General features: G+C 46.5%; 1 pseudogene; it reads left to right on the top strand.

The window, feature by feature from the left end:
• Positions 1–1,495: 1,495 nt before the first annotated feature.
• The window catches only part of LOC125547362, a 29,971-nt pseudogene continuing 6,927 nt past the window's right edge, over positions 1,496–24,539 (top strand).

The raw sequence follows: 24,539 nt of genomic DNA, 5'->3' as shown, positions 1-24,539 counted from the left end.
TCCCGTGCCAGCCGCGCCAGGTGGGCCTGTCGGCTGCATGTGCCCGCCGCGCCCCGCAGCGATTGGCTGCATGCGCGGGCCGCTCGAGGGAGATCCTCCGCGTGAGGACGTGGCGGCTTCGGAGCGGCTCGCCCACGCCTGGCTCTCCTGGCCGACCAGATCGCGATCCGAGGAGGATATCCGTGCGCGATCCGAGGGAGATTGACGCGCAGGGGTGGCAAGCGCCGCCAAATCATCCTCGAACGCTGCGCCATCTTCGTCTTCTTCTTCTACATGAAATATAGCCTCATTTTGGACGGGATTTTGATCATTCTGACCGTTTTCTTCTTTGTTTTCTTCAGGCACCTGCACACACGGAAGACAAGAACTGGTTCCAGCAGGGATATTATCATCATGTTGGTTTGTGCAATTGTTTCCCCCGTGATCAAAAGCTCTTCTATCATCACTACAGCCTGCCCAATCTGCATCAGAGAAGGCACTAACCAGTGTAGAATTGGAACGTTTAAAATATAGCCCCAAACCTACTGTGTGCTTGACATACCGTATGATCCTTTTGACAGCTGTCCAATGAGCAGAAGTAGGAGCATGCAGGTATTGACATACTTTGTTAACTGAAAATGAGATATCTGGCCGTGTCAAGGTTAAGTATTGTAAGGCTCCAACAACACTTCTATATCTGGTGCTTTCCTTTTCATTAAGTGGTTCCCCTTCATAAGCTGACAGTTGTCCTGATGAGGATAATGGTGTGGGAGAAGGCTTGCAATCCTTCATTCCCATCCGAGCCAAGAGTTCAGCTGCATATTTTTCCTGTTTCAACACTATACCATCCTGAACCTTCTTAACTTCAATGCCTAGAAAGAAACTCAAATCACCAAGATCCTTTAAGGCAAATTCTGAGCTTAGATCATGTAAGAGAGCATCAGTAGCATTCTGAGAAGAGCTTGCAACTATAATATCATCAACATATATGAGCACAAAAATGACAGTATTTGCCTTATTGTATATGAAGAGAGATGTGTCAGCTTTTGATGCAACAAAGCCAAGGTGTTTCAACTGCATACTCAACCTGGAGTACCATGCTCTAGGTGCTTGTTTCAAGCCATAGAGAGCCTTGTCAAGCTTGCATATGTAATGTGGTTTTTGCTTGTGTTCATAACCTGGTGGTTGCCTCATGTAGACCTCCTCTTTCAGAACACCATGCAAAAACGCGTTCTTTACGTCTAGCTGTCTCAAGCTCCATCCCCTAGACACAGCAATTGCTAGCACAAGTCTTATGGTTGCAGCTTTTATCACAGGACTAAATGTATCCTCATAATCAATACCATAGCGCTGCTTAAAACCTTTAGCAACAAGACATGCTTTATACCTGTCAATGGAGCCGTCTGCCTTTTTCTTGATCCTATACACCCACTTACAATCAATGATGTTTTTACCTTTTAGATTTGGTACCAAATGCCATGTCTTGCTTTTCATCAGGGCTATATACTCCTCATCCATGGCCTTTTTCCACTTTGGATCTCCAAGTGCATCATCTAGTTTTGTTGGCTCTCCTGAAATACATAGCATACCATACGATATTGTGCCATCAGTTCTTATTTTTGGGTTCTTGATACCTTTTTGTAGCCGAGTTGTGACTCTGGATGTAGCTGGTTGCTGCTGTACACGCGGGCGCACGGATCGACTTGTCGCAGAAGATCTTGGAGAAGAGACGGGCGTTGCCATGTCAGATCCTGTGGTCGCGGGTGTGGCCTGTTCTTCCACAGCCGCACCATCTGTGGCCGCAGACGATCCCGTGCCAGCCGCGCCAGGTGGGCCTGTCTGCTGCATGTGCCCGCCGCGCCCCGCAGCGATTGGCTGCATGCGCGGGCCGCTCGAGGGAGATCCTCCGCGTGAGGACGTGGCGGCTGCGGAGCGGCTCGCCCACGCCTGGCTCTCCTGGCCGACCAGATCGCGATCCGAGGAGGATATCCGTGCGCGATCCGAGGGTGATTGACGCGCAGGGGTGGCAGGCGCCGCCAAATCATCCTCGAACGCTGCGCCTTCTTCGTCTTCTTCTTCTACATGAAATATAGCCTCATTTTGGACGGGATTTTGATCATTCTGACCGTTTTCTTCTCTATTTTCTTCAGGTACCTGCACACACGGAAGACAAGAACTGGTTCCAGCAGGGATATTATCATCATGTTGGTTTGTGCAATTGTTTCCCCCGTGATCAAAAGCTCGAAGTGTAGATGGAAGAAGAAGAATCTCTTGACGAAGGAGAGCGCCGGCATTGGGATGGAGAGATTCAAAAGGGAAAACTGATTCATCAAACACAACGTCTCGAGATATATAAACTCGGCCTGTGGGAACATCTAAGCACTTGACTCCTTTGTGCATAGGGATATACCCCAAAAGCACACATTTTTTTTGAACGAAACGCAAGTTTGCGTGTGTTGTAGGGTCTTAGGTTCGGCCAACATGCACAACCAAAGACTCGTAGAGATTTGAAATCTGGTTTTGTTCCAAACAAACGTGTGATTGGGCTTTCAAATTTGATGACTTTACTGGGTCGAATATTTATGAGATATGTGGCAGTGAGAAAAGCTTCATCCCAGAATTTCAGAGGCATGGAAGCATTGGCCAAGAGTGCTAATCCTACTTCAACAACATGACGATGTTTATGTTCAGCCAACCCATTTTGCTGATGAGTATGGGTGTAACACCCTCGAAGCGACTATAGCTCCCACGTGTCGAGGCACGACTTAGAGACATAATCGCATTGAAGGCATATGTCGCAAGTAAGGTAATCTTTACACATCCCATGTAATATAATAATAAAGGGAAGATAACATAGTTGGCTTACACTCGCCACATCAATCAAGGTACATAAATAACATTACATCATCCAAACACTCATGGCCCGACTACGGCGCCAAAATAAAAGATAACCCAACATGCGACACGGTCCCGATCACCCCCAACTGGGCACCACTACTGATCATCAGGAAAAGAAACATAATAGCGTTGAGAGTCCTCGTCGAACTCCCACTTGAGCTCGAGCGCGTCACCTGAAGCGGAATCATCAGGCCCTGCATCTGGTGTAATAGTAATCTGTGAGCCACAGGGACTCAGCAATCTCGCACCCTCGTGATCAAGACTATTTAAGCTTATAGGTAAGGCAAGGTAAATATAAGTGGAGCTGCAACAAGCGACTAGCATATATGGTGGCTATCCTGTTCGCAAAAGAGAGCGAGAAGAGGAGGCAAAGCGCGAGCGAGAAACTAGAGAACAACCTGCGCAAGCATTACTCCAACACCGTGTCCACTTCCCGGACTCCGCTGAGAAGAGGCCATCATGGTAACACACTCAGGTGATTCATTTTAATTAAGTTAAGGTTCAAGTTATCTACAACCGGACATTAACAAATTCCCATCTGCCCATAACCATGGGCACGGCTTTCGAAAGTTCAAATCCCTGCAGGGGAGTCCCAACTTAGCCCATGACAAGCTCTCACGGTCAACAAAGGAATAGACCTCCTCCCGAGACGTTCCGATCAGACTCGGTACCTCGGTTCTTCAAGACACTTCGACAGGTTAAAACAAGACCAGCAACACCGCCCGAATGTGCCGACAAATCCCGATAGACTCAATGACATACACAGCATTGAACAGTGGGATTGCATTAAAACATGTTTCCCAAACAACAACAAAGGAAGCCGAATCATAGTATGCACTAAGCAAGTTGAAGTTGCATGCTTATGCATAGGAGCAGAGGACGGAGATCTAGTGCATAAGAAGTTATTTGCTGATCAGTCTCTTTATGCTTTCTACAGTAAGGTATTTTTTGAAGTCATGAAAAGACTCCTCTTGTTGTTATTTCTGTTCAGTGTCTCAACTAAAAGTTAACATAATTAACTAATACTCCCTCTCTAAAGAAATATAAGACCGTTTAGTAGTGATCTAAACGAACTTATATTTCTTTACATAGAGAGTACTAGACATGTAATTGTGTTGTCATGAAAGTTTTAGCTTAAATAGCCATTCTATATAGTTTACTTTAAAATATTTATATGTTTTCATCTTTTTCCTGAGGAAAAATTATAGGATTTATTACATTTCACTTATGCTCCAACTGAGATATAGAGTAACCTTAATGTATCAAGGCCGATGTGCATAATTGATTCCATTTGATGTTGCTACACCTCCCTCCTCCTTACCGATCACCCTGTTGCATGTCTTTTGCCTTGGCCTTATATCCAATCTTGACCATGCAAATAATTTACGTAGTTACAACTATACCTCATACTCCATTCATTTTCTAGCTCAAGTCTCGAACTCTGAAATGGAATTATTTGGCTTCCTTTACTTATCTAGGGGCCATTAGTCAACGACCACATACTTCTTCCATTAATTATATTCTCTCCATCCTGTTCGACACGAATGAAAGCAAGCAAACTATGGGGAAAAGCCCAAAGTAGAACCGCCATAAGTGGGGACCACTCGTGCCACTGCTAGGGGGCTAGAGCCGTGGAGACTGCCAGTAGAGAGATGATGTAGGTCTTAGCACATAATGAGAAACCTTGCCATTGGGTCTTTGAGTTGCATAACAAAACACTTACCTCAAGGTTGCCATGAACACGGCCTTTAGATTGGCCAATTGACCCTCACCTTGCCATGTTAGCTTACCCCTACATTTTGTGTTTGGCAACTAACATATTAGCCCAAATTACATGTCAACAGCTAAAGTTTAGCCTAAATAACGGTTTAACTAGATTACATGTTTTTTTGAGTTGGCACGCACCTGTACTGCTCTCCCAAGTGGCACCCCACGGGGTAGGGGTCACTAGTAGAAAAAGGGTCAAACGTGAAGCACATTAGTGCCGGTTTGTATTTGAGCCGGCACTAATGTATACATTAGTGCCGGTTCCAACGGCTAGCCAGACCGCTTTCATTAGTACCGGTTCGTGGCGAACCTTTAGCACCGGTTCGTGCCACGAACCGGTACTAATGATAGTGGTGGCAGGATGTTGTCAGACTGGGGCCCCTCCAGCCCCTTTAGTACCGGTTCTTGGCATAAACCGGTACTAAAGGTCGTCCTACATAAACCCTTCGTCCACCCGAGCTCGCTCTGTTCTTCCCCTTTCCCCTCTCCTCTCTGTTCTTCCTCTTCCTCTCGAGCTCATCACACATTTTGCCCAAAATTTGTCAAGATTTGAAGGCCCCCATCCATTGAAATGATCACAAAGGTTAGCAACTTTGTCCTTTCATCTCTCATTGCTAGATTAGCTCTTGCAATGCTTTATATAGTGATTAATTTGTGAGTTTAGTAATTTGGGAGGAAATATATATATGTGCTAGTATTTGATTTATATGCAATTTGAGGTCAGAAATAACACTTAGTTTGCATATGTAGGTGTGGTTTACTTAGTGCCTTCTAAATCTCCGTTGTAACCACCGTCGATCGCCCGCACCATCCCGTCGCCGGCACCACCTTGTGGTGAGCCTCTTTGTTCATGAAATTTTATATAAAAATTGATGTTTGTGTGATTTGGATATATAGTTACTCGTATAATTATCTTACCCGTACGTTGTTTGTTATACATATAGTGCCATGGTTTTGATATCCGTCCCCGTCGGCCCTCGTCCTTGTTATGATTCAGATGTGGTATATATATTCTCTTTTAAAACTAGTTGCATTTCGTGTTTATGACAAATTATGCCCATCAAGTTGACATAGAAATTTTTTCTAGGAGGTATGTGAACCGGAAATTCCAACCGACCCTATTGTCGAGAGGTTAAATTTAGTTGAAAGAGAAAACGAGTACTTGAAAGAAAAATTGAAAAGAATTGAGGGGGAGAAGATGGAATTGGAGTTGCATGTTGCCGATGTCGTCGATGATCACAAGATCAAGATGGAGAAAATGCGCTTGAAGATTAGAAAGATTAGAAAATATGCCATCGATAGTGAGGCTTGGTATCATTATGCTGTTGGATCCATTGTTACCTTAGTTGCGATCTTGATCGCATTTGTTGTTGCATTTAAATGCTTTAGCTAGAGAGTTATTTGTTTGTTGCATTTAAGTGTTGTATGAACTTTATGTATGAACTTGTATTAATTTGGTCTATTCGGTGTTGTGTAATGAAGATGAGCCGGCAATGGATGTACGATGACCGATGCTCTCCCCAGTTCGTTGAGGGCGTGCATACTTTTCTGATTGCGGCTGAGGCAAACAAGCGGGCGGATGGTTTTATGCCTTGTCCATGTGCTGGCTATAAGAATGGTCACAATTACTCTACGTCAAGAACCATTCACGTCCACCTGTTTGAGTCCGGTTTCATGCCCCACTATAATGTTTGGACCAAGCACGGAGAAAGAGGGGTTATGATGGAAGACAATGAAGAAGAAGAGGACGACGACAGCTATCCTGGCCATGGGTTCCCTGAATACGATGACACAACAATGGGGGAAGAAGCTGAGCCGGTAATGCAGGAAGAAGCTGAGCCGGCAATGCGGGAAGAAGCTGAAGAAGAGGCATCAGATGAGCCCGTTGATGATCTAGGTCGGGCCATTGCCGATGCAAAGAGAAACTGCGCAAGTGATTTGGAGAAGAAGAAGTTGCAGCGCATGTTAGAGGATCACAAAAAATTGTTGTACCCGAATTGCGTAGTTGACAAGAAAAAGCTGGGCACCACACTGGAATTGCTGCAATGGAAGGCAGAGAATGGTGTATCTGACAAGGGATTTGGAAAGTTGCTGGTAATGATAAAGGATATGCTTCCAAAGGACAACGAATTGCCCGAGAGTACGTACGAAGCAAAGAAGGCTGTCTGCCCTCTAGGGTTAGAGGTGCAGAAGATACATGCATGCCCTAATGATTGCATCCTCTACCGCGGTGAGTACGAGGATTTGAACGCTTGCCCGGTATGTGGTGCATTGCGCTATAAGATCAGCCGCGATGACCCTGGTGATGTCGAGGGCGAGCGCCCCAGGAAGAAGATTCCTGCCAAGGTGATGTGGTATGCTCCTATAATACCACGGTTGAAACGTTTGTTCCAAAACAAAGAGCATGCCAAGGCGATGCGATGGCACAGAGAAGACCGTAAGAAAGACGGAAAGTTGAGAGTACCCGCTGACGGGTCGCAGTGGAGAAAAATCGAAAGAAAGTACGGGAAGGAGTTTGCAGATGACGCAAGGAGCATATGGTTTGGTCTAAACGCAGATGGCATTAATCCTTTTGGGGAGCAGAGCAGCAACCATAGCACCTGGCCTGTGACTCTATATTTGTATATCCTTCCTCCTTGGTTGTGCATGAAGCGGAAGTTCATTATGATGCCAGTGCTCATCCAAGGCCCTAAGCAACCCGGCAACGACATTGATGTGTACCTAAGGCCATTAGTTGAAGAACTCTTACAACTGTGGAATGGAATAGGTGTACATGCGTGGGATGAGCACATGGGGGAAGAATTTGACCTAAAGGCGTTGCTGTTCGTGACCATCAATGATTGGCCTGCTCTCAGTAACCTTTCAGGACAGACAAACAAGGGATACCGCGCATGCACGCACTGTTTGGACGATACCGACAGTATATATTTGACTAATTGTAAGAAGAATGTGTACCTGGGACATCGTCGATTTCTTCCGAGCAGGCATCCCGTAAGAAAGAAAGGCAAGCATTTCAAAGGTGAGGCGGATCACCGGACGAAGTCTGGCCACCGTACTGGTGCTGATGTACATGATATGGTCAAGGATTTGAAGGTGGTCTTTGGAAAGGGTCCTGGTGGACAACCTGTTCCGAATGACGCTGACGGACGCGCACCCATGTGGAAGAAGAAATCTATATTTTGGGACCTGCCCTATTGGAAACACCTAGAGGTCCGCTCCGCAATCGATGTGATGCACGTGACGAAGAATCTTTGTGTGACCCTGCTTGGCTTCTTGGGCGTGTATGGGAAGACAAAAGATACACCTGAGGCACGGGAGGACCAGCAACGTATGCACGGAAAAGACAACATACATCAGGGTCATGCAAGCTACGCTCTTACCAAAGAAGAGAAGGAAATCTTCTTTGAATGCCTGCTCAGTATTAAGGTACCGTCTGGCTTCTCGTCGAATATAAAGGGAATAATAAACATGGCAGAGAAAAAGTTTCAGAACCTAAAGTCTCATGACTGCCATGTGATTATGACGCAACTGCTTCCGGTTGCATTGAGGGGGCTTCTACCGAAAAACATTCGATTAGCCATTGTGAAGCTATGTGCATTTCTCAATGCAATCTCTCAGAAGGTAATCGATCCAGAAATCATACCAAGGTTACAGAATGATTTGGTGCAATGTCTTGTCAGTTTCGAGTTGGTGTTCCCACCATCCTTCTTCAACATCATGACGCACGTCCTAGTTCACCTATGCGAAGAGATTAACGTTTTGGGTCCTGTATTTCTACACAATATGTTCCCCTTTGAGAGGTTCATGGGAGTTTTAAGGAAATATGTTCATAACCGTGCTAGGCCAGAAGGAAGCATCTCCAAGGGCCGTCAAAATGAGGAGGTCATTGAGTTTTGTATTGACTTTATTCCTGACCTTAAGCCGATTGGTGTTCCTGAATCGCGGCATAAGGGCAGACTGGATGGAAAAGGCATGCTAGGAGGGGAACAAATAATATGTATGGACGGACATTCTCTCACTGAAGCACACTACACAGTTCTACAGAATTCCGCCTTGGTGGCTCCGTATATGGATGAACACAAGAATTTGCTACGCTCCAAACACCCGGAGCGGTCTGACGACTGGATTACACGTGAACAAACCAGGAGTTTCGCCAGCTGGTTGCAAGCACGTACCATGCATGACACCTCTATTGAAGATGACCTGTACTTGTTGTCCCAGTTACCATCTTCGAATATAATGACTTTCAAAGGGTACGAGATAAATGGTAATACATTTTACACGATCGCCCAAGATAAGAAGAGCACCAACCAAAACAGTGGTGTCCGCTTTGATGCAGAAACCAAGACGGGAAAGGAAACATATTATGGTTATATACAGGACATATGGGAACTTGACTATCGACGTGGTTTGAAGGTCCCTTTGTTTCGATGCAAATGGGTCAATATGACACGAGGCGGGGTAACGGAAGACCCGCAGTACGGAATGACAACAGTGGATCTCAACAATCTTGCGTATGCAGACGAACCATTCGTCCTGGCCAATGATGTGGCACAGGTTTTCTATGTGAAGGACATGTCTACCAAGCCAAGAAAAAGAAAAGATAAGGAAGCGAATGCATCGTACGATGAGCCAAAGCGGCACATAGTTCTTTCTGGGAAGAGAAACATCGTGGGAGTGGATGACAAGACAGACAAGTCAGAAGATTATGAAAAGTTTGATGAAATTGCTCCATTCACAGTGAATATTGACCCGAGCATCCCGTTAAATGATGAAGATTTTCCATGGTTACGGTGCAAAGGGACACACGCGAAGAAAAAGTTTCACACCCAAAGATCTGGGATGTGATCGGCTTCACTAGCTATCATCACTTTCTTCTATGTTTCACACCCAGAAGGGAATCTCTGTAATAATTAGGGTAGTTAATTATGTGTTTTGGCATTTGAAACACGAAGAAATTTTATGTGCAAACAAATTCTTTCATGCCTTTACTGATTTTTAAAGTTAAGTTATTCACAAACTAGTGATTCACACTAATTTCAAATAATTCAAAATTTAAACTATTCAAATTTGAAAACTACGGGCACTAACAGAAAGTTTGTAATATTTTGTACCTAAAGCAAAAATATTCACAAAGAAACTCTAAATACACACAAAAACAACTCAAAAATAAATAAAGCAAAAAAAAATAAAAAAAGCCCGCCTACTAGGCTAGAGCGGCCTGCATACGACTAGAAACCCAAACCGTTGTTGGGCCAGGATGCAGGCCCGCAAAGGCCCAGTAGGCCCACGAGGCAGCACAGCACAGGTAGGCCCAGAAGGCCTGCATTTGAGAGGAGCTCGAAGGAGCAGCCGCGGCTGGGTTTATAAACCAGTGCGGCTGCCCTTCGCTAGGCGAGGTGGGACTAAACTTTGCGCCCCTCGCCTGGCAGCGCATCCCCCTTTAGTACCGATTCGTGGCACCAACCGGTACTAAAGGTCCCTCCTATATAAACAACACTTCAAAATTTCGTCAGTTTTCATCTCTCCCTCTGCTTCTTCTCCTCTCTGCACACCGTCGCCCGCCGCCCCCGCCGTCTCCATATCCCTCGTCGCCGCCCCCGTCGCCAGCCCCGTCGCCGCCCCGTCCTCGTCGTCGCCGCCCCGTCGTCCCGTCCCCGTCGTCCCCGTCGTCACCGCCGCCCCGTCCCGGCCGCGTCGTCACCGTCCCCGTCGTCGTCGCCGCCCCGGCCCGTACGTCCCTGTCCCCGTCGTCGCCGCGCTCATCGCCGTCCCCGTCGCCGCGCGCCCCCCGTCGCCTCTCGCCTCGCCGGCCGGTGAGCGCACACACACACATACATTTTTAGTTATAGATTTTTTCTATTTTTTAGAAATTGTTAGACATTTTTCTGTTTTTTAGAAATAGTTAGAAATGTTAGAATTGTTAGAATAGTTAGAAATGTTAGAATTGTTAGAAATGTTAGAATTGTTAGAAATTTTTCTGTTTTTTAGTTATAGAAATAGTTATAAAAAAGTTAGAATTGTTAGGAATTTTTCTGTTTTTTAGTTATAGAAATAGTTATAAAAAGTTAGAATTGTTAGAATTTTTTTTGTTTTTTAGTTATAGAAATAGTTAGAAATTTTTCTTTTTTTAGTTATAGAAATATTAGAAATGTTATAGAAATGTTAGTTATATATAGCATTGTTAGAAATGTTATAGAAATGTTAGAAATTTTAGTTATAAAAATCCAATCATTAAAAAGATGTTACTTTTTGCAGGCATATAGCTAGTATTTGTTGTCGACGATCCCGGCCCGCATCCTCGCCGTCGACACGTCCGCGACGACGTGCAACTGACCCATGTCCGGGACTGGGCTCCGCCGGGCTGGCACTGGGAGGTGCTGCCTGGAGGGGCGCGCCGCTTGATGAGGAACCCGGCCCCGGGTCCCGTCGTCGACCCTGATCTCGTTTGGTGGCGTTCGCGTGGGCCAGTTTCGGTGCGGAGGGAGCCGGCCCCGCCGGAGGTGGTACGTCGTCGTGTCAGGGAGGAGGACGAGCACGTCCATCGCTACATGGTTGCGTTAGAGGGCGGCAGGTTCTCTAATACCTGGCAGTTTCTTCAGGGATCTCACTTCGGCTATGATCCTGTGAGGGTTCCTTCTCTTTGGGTGTCCACCGCCCGCGCCGCAGGAACCGCGAGTGTCCTAGATTCTTCTGTAGTATTCGATCTTTAATTAGCTACCTAGCCAGTGATGTACTATTCAATATTATATATTATTCGAGTCGATGTATTCGAGATTAAATCTATTATTCAAGACGATGTATTCGAGATTATATCTATTATCCGAGACGATGTATTCAAGATTATATCTATTATTCGAGATTATACTAAATTGTTTTATATTTCTTTTGGCATAGTTAAATAAAAGCTATGGCGGACAATACCGATAGAGATAGAGAACAGACCATGTTCGATATGATACGCGGGCCAGATGATAATCAGAATGAAGAAGATTATGACGGCTCCGAATTTCTAAACAACACCGGAGAGGGTGATATGATATTCGATCGCGACGACCGAATTGATGAAGTCATGAACTACGATTATGACGATGACGAAGAACATGTTGATCCTGAAACAACAAACACCGGCGAGGTATATATATTTATATAAGCAGGAATCTGGTGATCATCACATGTTTTAAATGAGTTGAAGATATATTAACGAATCGATCTTTCTTCTCTCAGCCATCCGGATCAAGCAAATCTTCAGGCAAAAGGATGAAACGAGGCCCGAACAAAAAGTTGAAGGAGGGCGTAAAGTACAATATCGAGGCATTCAGACCTAATGGCGAACCATTAGCGCCTAAGAAGATTGCGGAGAAGTTCGTTCGTCAGTGCGGAGTTCTTGTGAAGGACCAACTCCCGATCTCCCTTCAAGAATGGAGAGAGCCAGCAAAGCCACGTCCAAATGTTACTTTTGTCGATGACAGACAGAAAAAATCTGCTTTCGGATACTCTCATGGAACATTTCACCCTACCAGATCATTTCACAGAAGCAGATGTGCAGAAAGTCAAGGACGCTGCTCTTAGGAAGATGGCGGTTGCATTCAAGAACCACAAGAGATGTGAATGGGAGAAGTACGTCAAGGGAGGAAGGAAGACTCCAGTATTCGAGGGGACACTAGAGAATCAAAGTGCTCATTGGGACGATTTCGTGAAATTCAAGGATTCAGAATTAGCTAAGGAACGGTCGAGAATAAATAAGAAGAATGCCGAAAAAAAGGATAAGTTCCATAAGCTGGGGCCAGGTGGCTACACGGTGGCAATGCCTAAGTGGGATAAGTCTGAGAAAGAGATGGAGGATGCAGGTGTCACTCCGGTTATTAAGAGCTGGCCCCCCAGGTGCAGGAGTTGGTTCTATGCGCATGGGGGGGAGTTGGACCCGAAGACAGGCAAAGTTTCGACGAAGGCATGTCTGAACGGAGCCGACGATAACATACTTGTTGCAATAGAAGAGGCTCGAACGGGGGTGTTCCAGCCGAACAGAGAGAACAACGAGCTTACGCGTGCCCTGGGAAATCCAGAACACCCGGGAAGAACACGAGGCAAGGGCGCTATTCTGTGGTATGAGGGGTTTTCGGACTGGAACGCCGACTACAGAACCCGTGCGAGAAGGAAGATTGCAGAGGAGAAGCAGAGGAAGATGGAGGAGGAGAAGAGGAAGCTGGACTATGAACGCCTTCAAGGCCTAGAATCAGCGCACGCGGACTTGGCAAACAAATTCCAGCGGCAGCAGGAGCAGATCGACTCACTTAGCCAGCAAAGGGGGTCTCAGCAGCTGCAACAGCTAGCGGATGATCCAGCATTGGATACCACCGCCCCATCCATGCCGAGAAGCAGCGTGGGTTCCGCCCCGTTTGATGCAATGCTGGATAGATACCCCGTGGATGACATCATGGAGAACACTAACTGCGAGCTACACTTCAAAATGAAGAACATATCCATGAAGGTGGCGGACGCCGTTGCTTATACAAATCCCCCCGAGGCAACCTTCCATTACAACCCGATTCCAGCAGGCTATGCTCGTGTCGTGGTTGATGAGGTGGTGGACCAATATTCGGGGCTAGAGCTTGACATTCCTGGAGGTGACGAGGAGCACACACTCGGAGAGGCCAAACATCGTATCATCCTATGGAGAAAGGATTGCATCATCTTTCGAAGGCCACCGACACCGCGTCACCCGACTCCTCATCGAAGTCCGCCACCGAGTCAGCAGACTCCCGCTCCTCCAAGTCCACCAACGCGTGAGGCCACTCCTCCTCCTCCAAGTCCGGCAAAGTGTCAGGCCACTCCTCCTCCAAGTCCGACACAGTGTCAGACGTCCACTCCTCCTCCAAGTCCGGCACAACCTCAGGCCACTCCTCCTCCAAGTCCGGCACAGCTTCAGGCCACTCCTCCTCGTCCAACTCAGCCCCGTCAGCCGTCTCCGCCGCCTCAGCAACCGCAGAAGAGACACCCCGCAGCTATGGTGCGTAGCGGTACCAGTCGAGGTCATAGTACAGGAAGTACAGGCAGAGGCAAGCGATATAAATATGGTCCAAACCTCACTACTCCTCTTCCTGACAGGGCTTACGACAGGACCGAGGAGCAAACCAATGCCATAGTGCGGGCAGAAGTCGACGCCCATTTTGGATCGAAACCGCCACCGCCGCCAAGGGAGAAAGTGCCTGTGGAAGTTATTGACCACTTCATTCGTATGGCTGAACCACCAGCTCCTAAGCCTGTTGACACAGACTATGAGGGCCACATCAGGAAGTTACATCGACAACGTCTACAGAAGGAGGCGAGCTCGAGATCGAGCAAACAACAAGCAGCTGTCAAAAAATGCGGGAGAACCATTGCCCAGCTGGGAGAACAGTGGGCGCAACCGATCCCCCGCTTGTTGTGCCGCCAACAACACGTGACAGTACGCGCGGCCAATATTATTATGGGCAAACAGTTTACGTTCCCCAGGTGGACGATGTGGTAATAAACCAGCAGCATATAACGCAGGCTGAAGAACTCAAGATCATTGTTGGACAACTCCTCGAGATCGAGGACATGCCTGTGCTTACAGAGGAGGAAATAAAATGGAAATATGTCCGGGGCCAACCTTTGGTCAAGCCAAAAGATGTCAAGAAGCTCCCAACGAGAATGTATGAATTGCATCAATGATACATGGACATTACCAAGAGATCCGATCGACAGTCCCTCATGGTGCAAGTCAACAAGGATCATTACTACCATGGGAAACCTGTGACCGTTGAGTATTCTGAACTGTTTCAGTTATACAATCAAGACGCACTCGACAAATCTATCGTCAATTGCTATTGTCTGTAAGTGATTTCTATCTGTAATTTAAGTCACAAGCTAGTTGTATTGATCCTTTTGATCAATCATTACCTGCAATTATCCTCATTATATTCTTTTCTGTGGTATTGTGCAGGATGAAGATGTATGAAATGAACAAAGGTGGACGCTATGGCATTGGGTTCATTGACCCAAACATCGTTAATGAATACACATGGAAAATAAACAAGCGTTATGAAAAGCAGGTAGAGGACAGCATGTTCGAGTTCTTGAAGCGACTCAAATACAATGAAGATATACTACTTCCTTACAACTTCCAGTGAGTCACACTTTCTTGTACTACAAATTCTCTGTTTTTGCCTACTACCTAGCTAGCTACATGTTTTTGCTTACATATGCCCGCTTAATTAAGACATGCAAACGTGTGTGCATGCAGATATCACTGGATCTTGTGTATCATTAAAGTTGACGAAGGAAAAGTTGAAATACTGGACTCACTACTCAAAGAAAACCGTGACTATAACATCTTGTTTGGGATAGTCAACAGGTAATTTCAATCATTATTAACTATATATCTCGGTCTATTTAGTTCGTCATTTCATGATAAGAACTATTTAATAACCCCTTTATTCATTTTCTTTGTCGGCGGGCAAGGCTTGGGCAAGGTTCATCAGCGTCACAGAAGGCGAATGGAAACAAAAGCTGAAATGGTTTCGACCCAAGGTAAGTAATTAAGTAGTACTAGCTAGCTAGCTAGCTGCCATCTCTTTAATATTATCATGCTTGATTAATTATTATCTGATCAAATTAAATTCCATTCTCGTAAAGGCCCTGAAGCAGGCGCAGGGGACTGATCTGTGTGCATTCTGCGTTTGCGAGAATATTCGCATGATGGCGTCCGAAAGGAGCAGATCTCAAAGACAGGAATGGGTACGTTTGTGAAAACACTATTCACAATTTTTACACAATTATCGATATCTAGTCACACAACTAATACACATGCATATTGATCTCCTTCTTAACAGTTCACAGAGGTGCGTGACAAGCTCCTAGAAACGGAGCGCGTACAAGCACTTCAAGAGGAAATAGCGGGATTTTTGCTCGACGAGGTCATAAATCCGAAGGGAGAATACTATTACCCGCTACCGCCCCCATCGACCAGGTCATGAACCACTTCCAATTGTCATCGTGCTCCGAAGGCACCAATTAGGCTAATGCCACTGGCTCCGAAGGCAACATACATATGTAGGAGAAACTGTATATAGCTATACATGTGTGTATGTGTGAATTAATATGGTGATCTGTGAGACATTGATGATCTATATATATGATTGGTTCTACTAGAAATTCTATTTATATATATATGCATAACGTGTACAATGTGTAGTATCGTAAAATACCAGCAAACGAAAAAGAATTAAAATGGAAAACACAAAATTAAATGAAAAAGAAATCATAAAACCAAAAACCCCCCAAACATTTTAGTACCGGTTGGTGTTACCAACCGGTACTAAAGGGCTCCCGGCCCCCGGAGCTGGCTCGTGCCACGTGGTTGCCCTTTAGCACCGGTTCATGTTGAACCGGTACTAAGGGGGGGGGGGGGCCTTTAGTGCCCACACTTTAGTGCCGGTTATGGAACCGGCACTAAAGGGCCTTACGAACCGGTGCTATTGCCCGGTTCTGCACTAGTGGGTGCTGTTACTTTCCTAAAGCCACCACCTTCTCCTTACCTCGCTGGGTGGCGAGCTTCTCTTGCTGGCTGTAGCCGAGCTGGACCGGGCCAAACTCGGCTTGGCTCGGTCGCATTCCGGGCCTACTTTTCAAACTCGGCTCGCTACAAATACTTCACGGGCCGAGCTGAAACGAGCTTCGAGCCGAGCTGAAAAGTCGTTCATACGTCCAGCCCTAGGCTGTAGTGCCTCTTGAGATTTTCTCGTAGGTGGTTGTGCCCCCCCCCCCCCCCCCCCCCCCCCCCCCCCCCCCCCCCCGCCCCCCCTCATGCGCGCGCTCTGGTGGCCTGTGGATATACCCTTTGGGCGTGCGGAAATAGCCTTGGTGGTGGTGGGTGTTGGGGGCGGTGGCCAGATACAGTGCTGATATTGATTGGCAGTTGCTTGTCCGGCGAGGGAGGCATTTTTGCTTCTTCCCTGCCTGTTCGTAGTGCCTATGGCTTGAAGCTCTTTCGGCCTTGGGTAGGCCGCGCAGGCTGCATGGACATTGACCAAGTCATTGGCACATACCAGGCGGGGCGGCTGATCTGGCCTGGTCCATTGGCAGCGAGCTTCCTGCCTGATAGTGCAGCTGCGTGCATAAGGTCGTAGGTTTCGGCGAGTTGTGGATAGTTTCGTGATGAGGTTGGCTTGCGAAGAGTAACAATTTTTTTTAATTACGAAGAGTTAATTCTATTGAGTTAGCTTATCCACCATTCTGATGATTTCACATATGCCTGGTTTATGTTGGTTAAAGGCTTTCACTAGGCTAACTTAATCCACTGCCATCCAATCAAACTAACATTAATAATGTGCCCTTTGCACCGAATCAAACATAGCTACAACAGGGGATTCACATCCCTACAAATGTAGTCGAAGAAAACTGCAAAGTTATGTAGCAAAAATATTTGTACTCATGGGACTCGGAGTAGCCAAGTAGGTACTTCCACCACTAAACCTGGGAATGGTTTGGATTGGAACCGCAGTTTCATTTTGGTTTCTCTACCGAACCGTCTTTGGATGGGTTTATATGGGCTGAGCCCCTAATGTAATCTTGTGTGGTTTGGGCTTTAGGTATTATGGATTAGTCATTTGGATGCGTATAAATTGGTCTCGAACAGTTTCAACTCGTAGATGGAAACCGGTCTCTCGACCAAAACTGTACGAGACCAACGCCTCCAGCCTGGACGACCATTGCCATGTGGTTAGGGGCCACCGGGCCGTCTGCCGTCGCCGCAGCTCCGACTGCCAGATAGTCTCCCCTCCAGCTTTCCGACCCTTGAAGCTGCCCGATTTAAGTTGCCTCCAACGTCCCAAGACTCCAGTCTGTCTCCGCCACCATCGAGCTCGAGTCTGTCTCTGCCGCCGTCGTTGGTTTCGACTTTGAGTCATCCCCGTTGCTGCGGGTTTCCGTCTCCTCATCCATGTCCAGACCTCCGCCTACAGGTTCTACCTCCCCGGTGTTGCCCTGATCGCTTCCTGTAGAAACATTCCTAAATGCAATTCAGGCACTCCGCACTTGTCCACGGTTTCAATCTGTGGATTCAGTCCAAAAATGGAACCGGTTTTGGATTGGGTTGGGTGAAAAACAAGTACAGATTGGTTTGGTTTGGATTCTAGCAGAATTTTGTTGGATCGGGTTGGTTTGGAGGTTTCCCGTGTAGTCACCTGGTTTGGGCTAGCTTTAGTCTCGATGATAAACTATTCACAGGCTTATCCACCACATATTATACTAGTTCAATGACTTCCTGATACTATTTTATCACTTTGGATATACTCTCATAATTATCATGAGATACGCCAACGTGAACTTCACATTACAAATTCATCGCAATATAGTAGCATAAAAGGATATGCTGTAAAAAAGAGTATATGGTAGTGAATATTTTTCATGCAGTTCTGTTAGGAGTGAGGCATGGGAGTACATGTTACCATGACTATATAGTACTCCCTCCATCCGGAAATACTTGTCGGAGAAATGGATGTATCTAGACTTATCCATTTCTCTGACAAGTATTTCCGGACTGGGGGAGTATTTCTTACTGCTCAATGGATGTACTCCCACACTTACTATACTAACTGGATAATCTTGTTGTACATTTTGTATATACTCCGCTAATCATATAACATATATGAAAGTGGATCTAAAATTTAAGCATAATACACTCTTTTTATAAGCATTAATTGTGTCCTTGTGTTTAGGTTTCTCGGGAAGGAAGGAATTCAACGGAAGAAAGGTCCATCCCATTTGAAGTCTCTGCTGGTGTTAAGAGCTCTACACACAAGAAAATCGTCACTCGAACGGAGACAATGGCTACACTAGCTAGAGGAATCTGGTCTCATCGGAAGAGGGACTGAAAAAGAGGGAATCATCAAACTAATCTCAAGTAAAGATCTCCAGCGATTTCGTGTGATCTCCTTGTGGGGCATGGGTGGCATTGGGAAAACAACACTAGTGAGAGATATCTATCAAAGCCAAGAGATTAGTAGCATGTTTGATAAGCGTGCTTGTGTCACAGTCATGCGCCCTTTCAACTCAGCAGCACTCCTTGAGGGCTTAATTATGCAGTTCAGAGATAAGAATGAAGATAAAAATGAGACAGATTTAAGGAGATGTTTAGAAGGAAAGAGATATTTGCTTGATCTTGATGATTTGTGGTCCATACTAGAGTGGAATGTTGTAAAAGACTATTTGCCAGAAACTGCTGCAAGCTGCATAATATTCACCACAAGGCAAGAGAATATTGCCAAGCACTGCTCAAAGGATGAAAGAAAAATATACAAGCTCAACCATCTTGGCCCTGATGATGCATGTGCCCTCTTCACCAAAAAGGTACAAATAAAGCAGTGTCATACTCAATGCCTCTACCTCTTATTTCTATTACGGTTATGGAATACATATTTTCAATTTGTTTGTTTCTTTTTTTAAAGGGCCAATTTGTTTTTTTCAGTGAATGCTATAAACTGCTTTAATCTTCACAAACAATATCTTCATATCCACTAGAAAATTGGAATTGCCATTCGTCAGAAATATTATGCAATAGCTAGAATAATACATATAAATATAAAAAGGCTTTGGAATACATGAACTATGATTACAATAAGTTGGAGACTTGATAATTTGTATGGTTATAGTTAGGTCCAACCACATTATTTGGTGATTTTGTAGCTGTCAAAGTAAACTAGGATATACCTGTTCTGCTAGTGTATAACAAAGGAGTCAGACAGTAGAGGCACAAATAAAGGTTCATCCTTTTTCTTGTGGATACCGTCTCAACATTTTCATCCACTCAGATCTACCACAATAAAAATACATTCTTAGTAATCATGGAAGAATAGTTAATATGCTTATAAGAATCTTTAGTCTTTTTTTTGCGGGTGAAGAATCTTTAGTCAGTGTCTCATTGGCTGTATTTGGCTCAGTCCTCTTTAAATCATGTCACTCTCTTATCCAGGTTAGATTTTTTTTTTGTCTCGCATTGATATGGAAATTTATAGAAAATCTGTAAATCATGTTCTAATAAACTATATTGCATTTATATATTTACACAAAAGGAAACCATACATCTTTAAAGTACAAATTGGTAATTTGGAGCATCCTGATATTTTCTTTTCTTTAGATCGAGCATATTTCCATATCTCCTGCCATGCTAACAATACATGAATTGAAAGAATCTTTAACCGAACTACTCTTTTACTCAACAGAGAAACAGAGGTCCCGCAGTACTATTATTTATAATGTAACAACATTCTGCTTGTAGGATAGTGAGGGAGTCCTGAATTAGGGGGTGCTCGGGTAGCCGGACTATACCTTCAGCCGGACTCCAGGACTATGAAGATACAAGATTGAAGACTTCGTCCCGTGTCCGGATGGGACTTTCCTTGGCGTGGAAGGCAAGCTTGGCGATGCGGACATTCAAGATCTCCTACCATTGTAACCGACTCTGTGTAACCCTAACCCTATCCGGTGTCTATATAAACCGGAGGGTTCTAGTCCGTAGGACAACATCATCATACAACAATCATACCATAGGCTAGCTTCTAGGGTTTAGCCTCCTTGATCTCGTGGTAGATCTACTCTTGTACTACCCATATCATCAATATTAATCAAGCAGGTGTAGGGTTTTACCTCCATCGAGAGGGCCCGAACCTGGGTAAAAACATCGTGTCCCTTGTCTCCTGTTACCATCCGGCCTAGACGCACGGTTCGGGACCCCCTACCCGAGATCCGCCGGTTTTGACACCGACATTGGTGCTTTCATTGAGAGTTCCTCTGTGTCGTCACTTTTGGGCTCGATGGCTCCTTTGATCATCTATAACGATGAAGTCCAGGGCGAGACTTTTCGCCCCGGACAGATCTTCGTCTTCGGCGGCTTCACACCGCGGGCCAATTCGCTTGGCCACCTGGAGCAGATCGAAAGCTACGCCCCTGGCCATCAGGTCAGGTTTGGAAGCTTAAACTACACGGCTGACATCCGCGGGGATTTGATCTTCGATGGATTTGGGCCACAGCTGAGCGCGCCGCACTGTTTCGAGAGGCACGATGTAGCTCTGCCACCGAACTGTGCCCTGGAGGCCGCACAAGCATCGGTTTCGACCCTTTATTCGGAGCCTATTGCGCCAATCGAGGATGAGCGGTTGGACGTCACCTCGGGGGCTACGACCTCAAAGGCGATCGAGCCGAACGTCAGCCCCGCGTTCCGCACGGCCCGTGACTCCGAGGAGCCGGATTCCTCTCCGAACTCCGAACCCCCCGCGCCCCTGCCGATCGAATCCGATTGGGCGCCGAAAATGGAGTTCACCGCCGTGGACATCTTTCAGCACTCGCCTTTCGGCGACATCCTGAATTCTCTAAAGTCTCTCTCTTTATCAGGAGAGCCCTGGCCGGACTACGGTCAGCAAGGATGGGATACGGACGATGAAGAAATTCAAAGCCCACCCACCACCCACTTGGTAGCCACTGTCGACAATTTAAACGACGTGCTCAACTTCGACTCCGCAGACATCGACAGCATGGACGACGATGCAGGAGATACAGATGAGCCAACGCCCATAGGGCATTGGACAGCCACCCCATCTCACGATGTGTACATGGTGGATACCCCTAAAGGAAACGAAAACGAGGAAAAAGGGGATGGAACAGGGGACCAATCCCTCGAAAATCAATCAAAGCGTCGACGTAAACGCCGACCCAAGCCCCGCCTCGATAAAGACCCAGCCATAGAGCAGGATGAGCCTGTAGACGACGAACAAGCCTTAGAGCAACCGTCCGAACAGGGAAACAAGGATAGAGAAACCGAACATCCCTCCCCCGGTGAAAATGGCACTCTGGACGACCTTACGCTGGATAAACCCACGAAGCAGAAGAATCTCCACAAGAGGCTCGTTGCAACAGCACGCAGCCTGAAAAAGCAGAAGCGAAAGCTAAAAACGGCGGAAGATGCACTCAGGATCAGATGGAGCAAAGTAATCAAAACCGCAGATAAATACGGCGACAGTCGCCGCACTAAAAGCTATCCGAAGAGAAAGCTACTGCCCGAATTCGACGAAGAGGCCCTAGAGCCCTCGCATTCAAAAAATAAGAAAGCCACACGGTCGGATAGACGACCCCATGGCCAGCATAAAGCGGCAAGCGGCACCGCACTTAAGTTGGCATGCGACCCACTTAAGGATTCGCATCATGGCCCAATCAGGTCCATTTACGGGCCAAGAAAGCAAGCTCTCGTAAGCAATGCAATAAAGCCACCATTAGAATCCGGCACACCGAAATACAGGGGCACCGCACACCCCCTATGTTTCACCAATGAGGTCCTGGATTATGAATTTCCAGAGGGATTCAAACCCGTAAACATAGAGGCATATGATGGAACAACAGACTCTGGAGTCTGGATCGAGGATTATATCCTCCACATACATATGGCTACAGGAGATGACCTCCACGCCATAAAATACTTACCCCTTAAGCTTAAAGGGCCATCCCGGCATTGGATTAAAAGCCTTCCTGAAAACACAATCGGAAGTTGGGAAGAGCTCGAGGACGCTTTCCGAGCAAATTTTCAAGGGACCTATGTCCGCCCTCCGGATGCAGACAATCTTAGTCACATAACTCAACAGCCCGGAGAATCAGCTCGGCAATTCTAGAATAGATTCCTCACTAAAAAGAATCAGATAGTCGACTGTCCGGACGCCGAAGCCTTAGCAGCTTTCAGGCATAACGTCCGAGACGAATGGCTCGCCAGACACCTCGGTCAAGAAAAGCCAAGAACAATGGCCGCACTGACAAGCCTCATGACCCGCTTTTGTGCAGGAGAGGACAGCTGGTTGGCAAGATGCAGCAACAGCGACCCAAGTACATCTAAAACTAGGGATGGAAACGGAAAACCGCGACGCAACAAGGACCGTCGCCGGACTAAGGAAAAAGTCCGAAGAGCACAGCACTCAACGCCGGATTCAAAACCTCACGACAGAATCAGACAAAGCCGCCCCTCCAGGATAACAGGGATGATCCATCCAACTTAAACAAAATCCTGGACAGGATATGTCAAATACACAGTACTCCCGGGAAGCCTGCTAACCATACCCACAGAGATTGTTGGGTTTTCAAACAATCCGGCAGACTCACCGCCGAACACAAGGGGCTCGACACACCAAGCGAAGACAAGGACGAACCCCAAAAGTAGAGCACCAGCAAACAAAAGAACTTCCCACAAGAAGTAAAAATAGTAAACTTACTTCACATAACAAAACGTGCGGCGCCCATAAAGGTACGCACCACACGACCTATCCCAAAGGGGTCCCGCCACTGGTTGTCAAAACCAATCATCTTCGATCAGCTGGATTATTCTAGAAGTATCAGGAACGCAGGCTGGACTGCCTTGGTACTCGATCCAATAATTGGCGGACTCCAGTTTTCAAATGTCCTTATGGACGGCGGTAGTGGACTAAACCCGATATATCAGGACACAATCCGTCACATGGGGATAGACGCAGCAAGAATCCGCCGCAGCAAAACCGCCTTTCAAGGGGTAACGCCTGGTCCGGACACCCATTGCATGGGTTTTCTCTGGCTCGAACTTATATTCGGCTCTATCGATAACTTCGCAGCGAAAAGCTGACTTTCCACATCGTCCCATTCTCAAGTCGCTACCAAGCTCTACTGGGACGCGAAGCTTTCGCCCGCTTTAACGCAATACCGCATAATGCATCTCTAATGCTTAGGATGCCCGGTCCACGAGGCATCATCTCTTTGAAGGGGAAGCATTGAAGTGCGCCTCCCCCAAGCGGAGGACTGTGCGGCCGCTTTGACAGCCCCACAGTAAAATGGCTTCACCGGCCAAAAACTTCGGAATAGGTCATTAAAGACCACGAACGCGGATAGACGAGTTCGGTACAAAATTATCATTGATGCAGGCTTAGTGGCCATATACCCCCGCACTAGGGGCTCCGTACATATACAATAAGAGACAATAAAGCTCAATTTTATATATTTTACTTTATACTATGTTTATTTTAAACTTTTGTTCGGCACGACCCATTTTCAACCCAGTTCCTCTCTTTTACAGATGAACGTCGTGCGGCGCCTGTCCAGGATACGGCACAACGGAGACACAGGCGCAGACGTGCAGTAGGGACCCGTCCTAAGGATTCTTTTTAGATTAAGACCCTGCGTAAACCGTTTTTACTGTCTCTTGTTGCTACATATCCCCTGGTTTCCTCTGATATAACCAAGGAGGAGGCTGGCGTCTTGGCATGTGGCCACGTCAGAATTTTTGCGCATACTTGGACACTAGGGGCTTTTTAATAAAGAGTGTTGTTTCGTCCGCACTCATAAAGACCGAACACCTTAGGGAGTGTTCGGCGTCGCGAGTTTTGGCATTATATGCATCAGCTCCGAATCATGTCTTTGGTCAAATGTTGGGTTGCCCGGCTCCTGAGTTCGGCTACCTTACGTTCCGCTCTATCGGCTAAGGTAGCACCAGGAGAACTACTGCGATTGTGCCCCGGTTAGGCCGGGCGAGCACCTCAGTAGAGAAAGCCGAAAACTGACTGTCATGATGTAGCGTGAGACTGGTCAGCCACTCGATGACCTATCGGAATCTATAGGATTCCTCCGCTTTAATGAAGGGCCGTTTCCCGGCCAGGCACATACGCGCCCCGAATTCGGGCGAAGTGCAGTCGCCACCAAGGGGCTACCTAAATAGTCCCACTGTCAAGCTCCTATGGCTAAGTGAAAGTGTTAAAGCATTATAGTCCGGTTGCCTAGCCCGCTGCGCTATCACCTCCTTTGTAGGACCAAGACGTTGGAGTAAGTGTGAAAATGCGTCTTCTGCGAGCACCCCCGCACTATGTGCGTGG

This window comes from Triticum urartu, chromosome 3 (assembly GCF_003073215.2).
Source record: "Triticum urartu cultivar G1812 chromosome 3, Tu2.1, whole genome shotgun sequence".
Lineage (NCBI taxonomy): Eukaryota > Viridiplantae > Streptophyta > Magnoliopsida > Poales > Poaceae > Triticum > Triticum urartu.
This window is presented reverse-complemented; position numbering and strand designations above follow the sequence as displayed.